The sequence below is a fragment of the Crocuta crocuta genome, unplaced genomic scaffold, assembly GCF_008692635.1.
Source record: "Crocuta crocuta isolate KB4526 unplaced genomic scaffold, BGI_CrCroc_1.0 scaffold296, whole genome shotgun sequence".
Taxonomy (NCBI): Eukaryota; Metazoa; Chordata; class Mammalia; order Carnivora; family Hyaenidae; genus Crocuta; species Crocuta crocuta.
Window position 1 is genome coordinate 3,884 of NW_027530504.1, and position 12,008 is coordinate 15,891.

The window sequence follows — 12,008 nt, forward strand, 5'->3', positions numbered from 1 at the left end:
AGGGGCCACACACCCTAATGTGAGCCTCCTCAGGGCCACAGAGGGGTTGCCGGACTGAGGAGTGGAGGGAGCCCACACTGAGACGATGGATTGGCCTGAGTGCGCAGCGTGTCATGGGCTGCCCTTGTCCAAAAGCTGCCATCCCCCAATAGAGACAGAAGTGGGCATGGCCGTGTTCCAGTAAAACTTGACTTACAAGAGCAGGCAGCGAGCCAGATTTAGTTCAAGACTGTAGCTGGCCAACCTTTGTTCTGCGTATAGCAATCCCCAGTGTAACCCGGATTCATCAGTCTGACTCCAGGCCAAGCAGCAGCCCTGATGTGGGCCCAGGGCAGAGCAGGGCACTGGGCTGAGGGGTGCAGAACTGGGCCTGGGTTCTGTGTTCCATCACACAATATGATCCTAGCAACTTGCTTGACCTCTCTGGGCCTCCCTCTCCACCCCTGAAGGCTGGATCGAGGGTGCAGACTCAGAGCTGTGGGGTCCCACTACCACGTAACAGAGAAAAGCTGGCTGGTGGGGGAACTTGAGCCCTTCTGAGGACTCAGCCGGCTTCTCCGTTGCCATCAGTCGTTGCTGGTGGAGACGCTGGCCCCCGACATTTCACAAGTCACAGGCCTCATTCCGATGGGAACCCTCCCGGTTATACGCCGGCCATGGACTCAGGCCAGCCTGACTGAGTGGGGCCGGCCACAGCCACGAGCCATGTCCCTTTGCAGCCTCTCATCTTAGGGCTTTCATGCTTTTACTAGGGGACAGAGAAGCCGGGCTTTCCCAGCAGATGCTGGTTTTAGGTTTGAAACAAATTGCGGTCGGGGTGGGGTGGGGAGGCAAACATTAGAAATAAACTCCCTCACCTCACCTGTGCGCCTGTGTCCATGACCACCTGGAAATAACCTTCCAAGGCCTTCCGTGTGGCGCTCACATAGCTCAGAATTAGCCTGTGCAAAGCCGTCTTGGCTGGGTTTTTCCTAATCATTTGCTCACTGGGTGTATTATTTGACGTGTCATTGTCTTCCTAGGGGAAATTAATTTTCAGGGCCTTGAATGGTCTTTATTAAAATAGAGTGGTAACTTCCAGCGACGCCCCGTGGGGCATGCAGGAGACCCAGCACACCTCATACTGGGGCCCGTGCATGAAGATGTTCCTCTCCGTGGAGCAAGGCCACCAGCCTGCGCCTTCTCCACGCCCTCCTTCATCATTAGATTGATGCAGAAGGAGAGCCTGGTGTGTCCTAGGAGGTGGGGGGCTACTGCCCCCTTGAGGGCCCAGGAGCCTGGTGTTGCGGTGGGGAGGATGCAGATTCCTGTCCTAACCTATCCCCTAAGGAGGCCGTGTGACCTCAGCAAGGTCCGCCACACTTGAGCTTCAGGGTCCTTGGCAGCAAGTGCCCTTCTGGGAAGCGTGTGCCGAGCTGCAGCTTTGGGAGCATTGGTTCCCCTGCAGGGCACGGTTAGCAGCCTGCAGCCCACACACTGCCTGACCTCTCTGTGTCCTGAGCGTGCAGCTCTGTTCAGCTCCTGGATCCCCTCCCAGCCCCTCCCTGCATGCATTCGTTGTTTCTTTCCTTCCTTCCTTCTCACACTCAGTCCATTCTCCACTGGACAGCCAGACGGATCCTGATGAAACCTCGGTCGGTGCCAGCCCCTCAGCCCCCTACCTCGGCTCCCTCCTCACTCACACTCAGAGACAGTGTCCTCCCCCCATCACCCTCATGGTGCTGACCCTCTGCCCCGCCCTCTCTCTGTCCCCATCTCTTCCTGGGCTCACTCGCTGGGTTCCAGGCACACTCCTGCCCCGGGGCCTGTGCACTGGCTATGCCTGCTGCCTGGCTCACTCTTCCCCGGGGCACCTGTTGCTCACCTTCACGTCTTCCCTGCCCAGCCTTCCCCGAGACGGTCGTGCTCGCCACGGTGCACGTCCCCATGTGCCAGATTTGATTGTTGCCGTCACCTCACTGGAAGGAGCACACCCTGCAGGCAGGCCTGACCCAGGGCAGGTGCGAGGAGCTCTCGCCTGCCTCTGGCAGACCTGGATTCTTCCCACCCGGCCTTGGGACATGTGGCCTCTAATTTGGATGGAGGGCCCGTTTCGGTCTCCTGGTGCCCGAGCCCGGGGTACGTTCTGGAGGGCTGCGCGCTCCCAGCTCCCCCGGCAGCCGCTGGTCTGTTCCCTCCGTCGTCAGAGCCAGGAGTTCCGCAGCCCCGCCCGGTGCCCACCCCTGCTCCGCGGGCCCAGCAGAGGGGAGCACCTGCTTCCTGCGGGCCCGGGACCCCGAGCCCCGTTCCTTCCCTTTTGCTCGGTGTCCGTGGCACTGCCCCAAACCTGGCCCCAAGTCTGTCACCCTCCAGAGACAAAGACAGCTGGTTTGTGCCTCCCTGGCCACCCCTGGGTGTCCTCTCGGGACTGGCCTCGGCCCTGGTGTGCCCTGGCTGCCCAGGACCTTGGCAGGTGGCATCTCGGAGCCCATCGGCCTGTGGGTGCACAGCTCTGCTTGGGGCCTTGGTCCCTGGGGCGGTGAGCACCTTATCCCTACAGGCGCAAGGAGGGCCCCTGTGACCTCACACTCCATGCTGCGCAGGGTGGTTCGCTCAAGTCCTGTCGTCCATCCACATGTCTGTCTATCCATTCAGGAAGTATCACCAAGCCGCCGTTAGCCTCGCCCCGTGTGCTGGGAGCACGCAAGCCCTGTCCCAGTGGGGCGGCCTCCCCTCTCCGAGCCTTAGGGCCCTCCTGTGGGAACTGAGAGTAATGATGTTGGCTCCCCAGGAGGCTGAGGAGTAAGGAGACAGCTGTAGAGCAGCATCCACAAATGTGTTCTGTAAAGGGCCAGATAGGAAATACCTTCGGCTTTGTGGGCCATACCGTCTGTCGTCACCACTCAGTTCTGCAGACGTCCCGGCCGTCGATGGTACGTCCACGGTGGGTGTGGCTGGGGGCCAGGTGTGGCCCGGGGGCGTGGCCTGCTGACCCCTGGTGCAGAGTGTCTGGGCTGGGCGCCGTAGGAGGCTGCCGCTCTACCGGTGACTGATGACGGTGCCGAGGCCGTTCTCCGCCGGGACCCGGGACGAAGCGAACTTGCGGTCGGGGGTGGCAGAGTGCTGGGGTGGCCAGGCACCAGGGGAGACTCCCACAGCACCGCCTTCGGCTTCAATCTGTTTAAGCCCCTTTTAGTCTGGGTTTCCCCTGGAGCCGCATCTAATCTCTAACAGGGCAGGGTGAGCTCTTGGAGGAAGGAAATCTGGAGGAAGGCCACTTACTCATGGCCAAGGTCGGCCAAGCTGTGCCCGCAGAGACGGCCAGCTTCACCCTCTGCACCCTGCCTGGCGCCACCACTTTGAAGGGGGCCTGGGCCGTGCTGGGGGGCAGCTGGGTGCAGGCAGGAGCGCAGCAGTTCTCGTGCTTCCTGCCTCACGCCCGTGAGACGCCTCCGTGGGCACCGTCTTCGCTCCCTGGTGCTCCCAGACCCCTCTGCTCATCGCTCCACGCAGCCCCATCTCAGATTGTGTTCTGAGTTCTTCTTAGTTAAATGTTTGCCTCCTCCCTCTAGACTGTGAGCTGCTCCTCCTTCAGGAAGGAAAGAGGAAGAATTAACGTTAATTGAACGTGTGCCAGGTGGAGGCCTTGGGGAGGAGGAGCTCAGGGAGACCAGAGAGGCTACTCGCCTGCCCGAGGGCACACAGATTCAGAGCCTCAGAGCTGGGATCTGGAGCTGGGACCCTCCCTCGCTCCCTTGCCCTGCCTGCACTGTGTCTCATCTTCGCAGGAGAGGCCAGGCTTGAGGAACACAAGCTGGAGTCAGGCTGGGGCTGAGAATGCCTGCGCCCACCAAGCCTCAGTTTGCTCATCTGTAAATGGGACACAGCCACAGTCACCACCTCTCAGAGCGATCCTAAGGATCCAGTGAGGTTGGGAAGGAGGGAGGGAGAGGGACAGAGAGCCCTCACCCTGTCTCGTGGGGCCTGAAGGTCACTGCTGCCGTAGACGGCCCAGCCAGCCCCATGCACACCTTGTCCCCGAGCTGGCCCGTGTGCGTTACGTCCTCACACTGTCCCTGCGCCCAGGGAGTGCCTTCCAAGGAGCGTGCCGCCGTGGCCAAAATGTTCTGAAAGCCTCCCTGGGAGAGTGCCCCAGTCACCGGCCGGTTCCCAGGCGGCCCCCCAGAGAACCAGGGGGTGCTCCTGAGCTCCCCAGGCGGGGTGTGACGGCCTCCTCTGCTGACCGAGAGGCCAGCAGAAGTGTTGTCCTGGGAGAACCAGAGTCCGCGCCATGTTGGAAAATCAGGGTTCCATCTCACTCGTAATCCTGGCACCCATGATCGGCCTCCTCGCCGTCCAGCGTGATCAGAATGTCTGCAGCCGCCCTCATTCTGTGCCCGTCGGAAGCCAGACGCCCCATGCGCAGGGGGGTCCTGTTCTCTGCGTCCCTTTCGAAGGATGGGGTTGGGGGGACCAAACAGTGTGTTCACATGGGCCTGTGGCTTTTATTGTCCACTTACTTTTTTAAATCTCCATCACACAATATTTACCATTGTAACCGTGGGTGTGAGGGTGAGAGGCATGGGTAGCCTCACCCTGCTGTGCAGCCGTCCCCACCACCCATCTGCAGAACTCTTCCATCTCCCCAAACTGAAACCCTGACCCATTAAACACCAGCTCCCCCTGCTTCTCCGCCCCTCTCCCCAAGCCCCTGCAGCCACCATTCTGCTTTCTGCCTCTGAGTTTTATGACTCTAGGGACCTCGTGTGAGTGAATCATGTAGTGTTTGTCCTTTTGTGACTGGTTTATTTCACTTAGTACAGTGTCCTCAAGATTCGTCCATGCGGTGGCGTGTGTCAGAGCTTCCTTCCTTTTCAGGGCTGCGTAATATTCTCTCGTGTGGACAGATCACATTTTACTACCCGTCATCCGTTGCTGGACCCTGGATCAGTTTCTGCCCTTCGGCTCCTGTGAGTCACGCTTCTCTGAACATGGTGTACAGATGTGTCTTCGAGCTGCTGCTTTCCGTTCTTCCAGATTCTTTCCATTCCCACCCGGAAGTGGAACTCCTGGGTCGTATGATGGTTCTATACGAACTGTTTTGAGGAGCCGCCATACCGTTTCCCACAGCTGCTGCACCACGTTACCTTCCCGCCAGCAGTGCACATGGGGTCCGTTTTCCCCACATCTTCCCCAGCGCTTGTTTGGGGTTTTGGTAACTGCCCTCCTAACGGGTGTGAAATGATATCTCACTGTGGTTTTGATTTGCATTTGCCTGAGTTGAGCATCTTTTCACGTGCATTCTGGTCCTGTGTGTCTGTTCAAACCCTTCACACGTTTTTCAATTGGGTTCTTTTTTTATTGTTGAGTTTTAACAGCTCTTTATATATTCTGGATGGCAATCCCTTAACAAATTCGTGATTTACAAACACTTCCTCTCATTCCAAGGGTTTTCTTCTCACTCAGTTGATGCGTCCTCTTATATACAGAAATTTTTCATTTTGATGAATTCCAGTGTAACTCTTTTTTCCTTTGGTGCCTGTGCATGTTTTGTCTGTGACTGCTTTGATATTATATCCAAAGAAATAATTGCCAAATTCAGTGTCATAAAGCTTTCTGTATGTTTCTTCCTAAGATTTTTATAGTTTTAGTTCTAATGTTGAGGTCTTTGATCTATTTGAATTAATTTTTTATATGGTGTGAACTTTGGACCTGACTTTATTCTTCTGCACGTGGAATCCAGTTTCCAAGGTGCATTCGTTGAACCCTGACCTTTCCCCGTGGAGTGGTCTTGGCTCCCTAGTCTAAGACCATCTGACCATGTATGCGAGGGTTTATTTCTGGGATCTCCGTTCTATGTTGTTTTGTAAAGTTTGATCGGAACATGGCCACACCATTCACTTATGTATTGTTTGCAGCTGCTTTGGAGGGAAAACAGAGTCAGAGTCATTGTGACAGAGAAAGTTAGGCTCTGGGGACACCTGGGGGCTCAGTCGGTTGAGTGTCTGACTCTTGATTTTGGATCAGGTCATGGTCTCAGTTTCGTGGGTTCGAGCCCCGCACTGGCTCTGTGTGGAGCCAGCTTGGGATTCTCTCCGACTCCTCTCTCTCTCTGCCCCTCCCCAACTCGTGCTGTCTCTGTCTCTCTCAGTTTAAACAAATAAACTTTAAAAAAGGAAAGAAAGAGCATTAGGCTGTCAAAGCCAAAATTACCGTCTGGCAGTAGGTCCAGTCTCCTCTGCCTGCGTGGCTCTGGGATGTGAGCTCCCCGGATGGCTTCTTCCGTTTTCCCCGGCAGGCAGTGCAAGGCCCAGCACACAGTAGGTGCTCGGCCACCTAGTAGGTGCTTGGCCAGTGCTGTGGGTTTGTTGCCCCCTGTTGGCTCAGAGGGGTTTCAGTTGCCTCTGTTGGCACTTGTCCCCCAGGGACGTAGAGGCAAAGAGGGTGAGGCGCTACAGGGCCTCTCGTTCGTTCCCTGAGGCCTCAGGGTTTCCCCGTGGCCCCTCCTTCATGCCTGAGGATCCTACTGATTTGGCGAGAGGAAAACGGAGATGCAGAGTTGAACTCTTTCAGGGCATCCTGGAGGCTCCCTGCTGCACCAGATGTCACCCTTCTAGTTACTGAATCGTGGGGAAGCGGGGAGCAGTTCCACGCAGGCAGCAGTGGGAGGGGCTCAGGCCACAGCCACTTACCAACAGCCCTCAGTAACGGCGCTGGCGAGTAGCACTGACGAAACGGGCCTAGAGCCCATGGGCAGTGCCCGTGCCGGGCGCCCGGCCTTGGCCGCTTATTGAGGCCACAGAGTCCGTCACAGGGGCCGGTATGTTCTGACAGCGTCCAGCCCAGGTGCAGGCCCGTCCCCCTCTCCAGGGCTCTGCTGGCGAGACCACGCATTACCGCCCCTGCTTTACAGAAACATGTTCGGAGAGATTGATCTGCGGTCACAGAGGGCATGGGGACCCCCACCAGGGGGCATCTGGGGGGTCCAGACCCCTAAGGGACACTGTCTCTCAACCCCATTTCTGGCAAGGCTCTCATCGTGAAATAGGCCCTGCCGAGCACCTGGACGGGTGGAACACCCTGGAGCAAACGGGGAGAGGACGTGGCCACGGGAACAGGAGGCGGGTGCCGAGGGGGGAGGGGAGCAGGCTAAGCCAGGCCCGGCCCGCGCAGGGAGCAACCAGACGCTCTGAGGGTTCGTTGCCCCTCGGCCGCGGCGCACCCCGGCTCAGAGGTCGTCTCTGCTCCCTATAAACAGTGGAAGGAAGTCCAGACCTCATGGCCTTCAAAGGCCTCGCCCGAGCTTTCCGGTGCCTGCCGCCCACCTGCCCGGCACCCTCAGGGCTCACCCCCACCGCCCAGCTTGGCCCCTCCTACTTCCCCCGCTTCTCATGCAGGCCACGGGGACCCCCACGCTGCCCCCCTTCCCTGCCAGCTGAAATACGCCTCCTCCCCGCGTCTCCCCAGTGCTCGGCCCTCCTCTTTGGCACACCACCATCTCTTCCAAAAAAAAATTATTTTTTAAAAATTTTTTAATGTTTATTTTTGAGAGAGAGGGAGAGAGAGAGAGAGCAGGGGAGGGGCAGAGAGAGGGGACACAAATCCGGAGCAGGCCCCAGGCTCCGAGCTGTCANCTGGTCCGCGTCACAAGGCAGGCAGGTCGGCTCTGGGGTCTGTGCACTCAGCTGCTGCCCCGTCGGGGCCGGACCAGCTCCCGTGAATGGAACCCACCCGCCCCCGCCGCCAGCTTCAGTGCTGCCCTGTCACTACCAGCCCCTGCCTGCTTGCCCCACCCCCAGGGCCAGGCAGAGGGCTCCCACCGGGACCCGCGCTGTGTGACCGCAGCTGGCCACCTGCCGTCTCTGAGCCTCGGTTTTCTCCCTGGGAGTGGGCCCGGCAGCGGGACCCTCCCTGTGGAGGTTGGCCTTGGGCAGCACCCCCCACTCTGGGGGAACAGTTAGGAGCCTGAGAAGTGGGTGCTCCCTCAGAGAGCCCGGTGGGGCCCAGCTGCCTGCGGCCAGCGACTGGTGTCCCGCTGCCGCAGCCGAAGCCAGAGCAAGTCTGTGACGCTCTAGCTGGTTTTTAATCACAGCAAGACAGACACCGAACGTGTGACAACATTGTCTCCTGTGTTGTTTGTCTTTCTCTGGCTTCAGTGCTGATGCAGGGCTGGGCCTTGCACTCTGGGGAACACGCTCGAAGTCCCTCAGGCCTCTTCCATCTCCCCCCGCCTACCTGCACCAGCTCCCCCCTCAGGGAGAGGGACGCAGGGACTGGCCTGGAGGGAGTCTCGAACGCAGGAGGCTCCCTCCCTCTGATCCGCACCGCCACACCCCTGCAGGGCCCGCCTGCTGCTGGACTGCCTGGCCGGCCACCGGGCGTGTCCCCACCTAAGAAGCCCTGTATCTGAGGCCGCGAGGCCGAGGTGAGGGGCCAAGGAGTTCAGTTTCTGGTGCCTTCTCTTCCTGGCTTGCACGTGGCCCTCACGTGCCTGAGAGGAGTGTAGCCGTGGGTCTCTCTCTTCTCAGAAGGACGCTGATCCCATGGGGGCTCCACCCACATGGCTTCATCTCAACCTGTTTACCTCCCAAAGGCCCCACCTCCAAATACCATCATACTGGGGCTTAGGGTTTCAACCTGTGAACTGTGGGGGACACAGACATCCAGCCCGTAACACGCAGCTGTCTTGAGCAGAAAGAGCTGTAGTCCAGGGGGTCCGGGCCCCCCAGCACCCCCAGGAAGTCTGGAGGCACAGGCTCTCGGCAGGCCTCCGGGAACCAGCCCAGAGCAGCACTCCAGGGCCGGCCCACCTGCTGCACTGGCCCAGCTCGGCCTCCGCCAGGCAGGAAGGTGGGGGGTCAGGAGGCTGGCGCTGGGCCCCCAGCTGCTCCCAGACTCTGGAGACATGGCTGAGGCGCTAGAGCAGGGAAGGGCCTGCGCCGGGAGTGGGGGGCATGTTGACCCACGGCTGTGCCAGGTCCTGGAAAAGCCCCGGTCAGGACATCCCCAGCCCTGGCGGCAGGGAATGAGGTCTCCAGCCTCTGCAAGGCAGGCAGGAAGTTGGTGCAGACACCCGCCCCCCAGCACACCTCCCTGGGTGGTGGGGGCCCCAGACTGCTTTTCCCTTACCTGCTTCCTGGACCCTCACCTTCCCCTTCCTCCAGCCCCCTCTGACTTCTCTGCTTAGGGATGACAGCTGGGCAGGTAATGCCCCTCTAGCCACCGGCATGGTTTACTGCTGGGCCCTGCTGGCCCTTCCCTGGGTAAGCCCTTTAAGCCGGTTCATTTGCATCTCCCTTGAACTGGCGCCCGGCCCCACCCAGTGGAACTCTCCAGACCCACTACCCTCAAAGCGGGACAGAAATCGGCCAGGCCCTGGCTCCGCTTGTCCCAGACGCTCGGCAGCCCAGGAAGTGCCTGCGTGTTCAAGAGACAAGAAACACTTGGGCCAAAATCATCCAAAGAGGACTGGACGTGGGGGTCAGGGTGAGGGCTGTGTAGTGGAAGGCGGAGCCAGGCCGGCACGCGGGGCCTCAGGCTGGTGATCAGCCTTGTTGCCTGTGCCGTAGCAACTCAGCTGCAGGTGTACGAGTTCTCCGGAGGACAGAGCATTTCACACCTAGGGGGAAATGAAAACAGGAGCCTAGGGACACCTCGGTGGCTCAGGCAGTTAAGCCTCCGCCTTTTGGTTTTGACTCAGGTCATGATCTCAGGGTTCGTGGGATCGAGCCCCACGTCGGTCTCTGTTCTGCCCGCACAGAGCCTGCTTGGGATTCTCTCTCTCTCTCTCTGCCCCTTCCCAGCTCATACTCTCTCTCTCTCTCTCTCTTAAAAATAAACGGTAAAAAAAAATTAAAAGACAAGAGCTTAAACTTACATAGCACTGCCTATGTGCCCAGAACCATTCTAAACAATAAACCCTTCACCCATCCACATTAGCTGGCATTTATTTAAACTTTTTTTCTTATGTTTATTTATTTTTGAGAGAGAGACAGAGCATGAGCAGGAGAGGGGCAGAGAGAGGGAGACACAGAATCCAAAACTGGCTCCAGGCTCTGGGCTGTCAGCACAGAGCCCGATGTGGGGCTCGATCGAGCCCACGAACCGTGAGATCATGACCTGAGCCGAGGTCGGCCGCTTCACCGCCTGAGCCCCGGGGTGCCCCGAGTGGCTTTCTTTCCCACCACAAGCAGACAGCAGTGAGCTCTGGGCGTGTTTGGGGTGATGTGTCGTCCCTTGAACCTGTAAGTCTCTTAGCAGCCCTGTTGTACGCTCAACTATGAGATCACTCCTGATGGGGCCCCGGGGGGGCTCAGTCCGTTGAGCGTCCGACTTCGGCTCAGGTCATGATCTCTTGACTCTTGGGTTCAGGCCCCGCGTCGGGCTCTGTGCTGACAGCTCGGAGCCTGGAACTGCTTCAGATTCTGTGTCTCCCTGTCTCTCTGACCCTCCCCTGGTCGTGCTGTCTCCCCGCCCCCCACCTCTCTGTCTCTCTTTCTCTCAGAAATAAATAAAACACTGAGGTGCCTGGAGGGCTCAGTCAGTTAAGCGTCCGACTTCGGCTCAGGTCATGATCTCACCGTTCGTGAATTTGAGCCCCGTGTCGGGGTCTGTGCTGACAGCTCAGAGCCTGGAGCCTGTTTCGGGTTCTGTATCTCTATCTCTCTCAGAAATAAATAAAACATTTAAAAAATTTAATAAATAAGTAAATAAAACATTAAAAAAATTTTTTTAAGATTCTCTGTCCTTCCTCTGCCCCTTCCTGGCTCCTGCTCGCTCGCTCTCTGTCTCTCTCTCAAAAACAAAGTAGAGTTCTTAAAAAATGAGGTGGAAGGATGCTCATTAAATAACGGTCATGAAAAAATGAAAAACAAATGCCTTGAAAAAACGACTAGTAGAAAACTCACAAAAAAGGCAGAGTAGTTCATTCTTGGTGGTGAAATTATGGGTGACTTGCGTTTCATTTGTACTCTTCTGTGATTTTCTCGGTGTTTAGATTTTCAAGGCTGTAAGATATCAATGGCGGCATGAAGGGCTGGCCCCTGTGCTCACCGGGTGGAGGACCCGGGAGCTCAGCCCCAGGCTGTGACAGGCCAGCCTGGCACACGGTGTGGGGAGGGGTGGGTCCCTCACGTGTCTTGCTGGGCCACACTCGGAGGCCAGCTGGCAGCGAAGGGCTCATCCCCTCGTCCATGCCCACTGGGGCTTACCTGCAGCGTCAGACCCAGCGGCCCACGGTTCTGGGGACCAGGCAGTCAGCAGCAGAGCCCTAGACCGTGAGTGGAGGTCCTGGCAAAACCAGACTAACTGTTAAGAAAGCGCAGGCCGCCATGATGCCCTATTTTGGGCTCCCCCTCGATGTCGGGCAAAGCTTCCTCTTGGAATGGGAGTGACGGAACCCGCTTTGGTCCTAACCCTGCCGTATCTGTCTCCTCCCAGCTGTGTGGCCTTTGGAGAAGGATTTACCCTCTCTGAACCTATTTAGTTTCTTCATGCATATAAGGGAGACGATGAGGCTCATCGGAATTGATTCCTGGGAGGAGTAAACAAGTGGGAAGCACCTAACTGCCGGCTGCCTTTACTTATCCGAATGATTCCTCGAGGGCCTGGGCTTTGCCATTAGAGTGGGAAATGGTGTTTCCCTGCCCTGACCATCCCTGGCTCGTCTTTCTTCGGGCTCCTGGATGACTTCTGGGGTTGCACGGAGGCCCAGAGGCCTCTGTGCCCTGGTGGTCACCTGACCAAGCCACACCTTCAACACATCAAATATGGCAGAAGCAACGAGGAACGGCCAGGGCTCTGCCGGCTCTGTGGCGTCTCACATGTTCATTGTTGCCTTGGGCTGGCATTTCGTTAAGATGTAAGCCTTCCCGTAAAAGCCCGGAGTCTTCTGCTGTCTCCGTCACTGCTGCTCAGTCCGCCCAGCTGGCTACCTTGCATGGGCGCAGAGCTGGCGCCGGACATCTCTGCTCCGGCAGATCTGAGACCACGTATTTGGAGGAAGTATGTACACGTAGGATTGTGAGGGT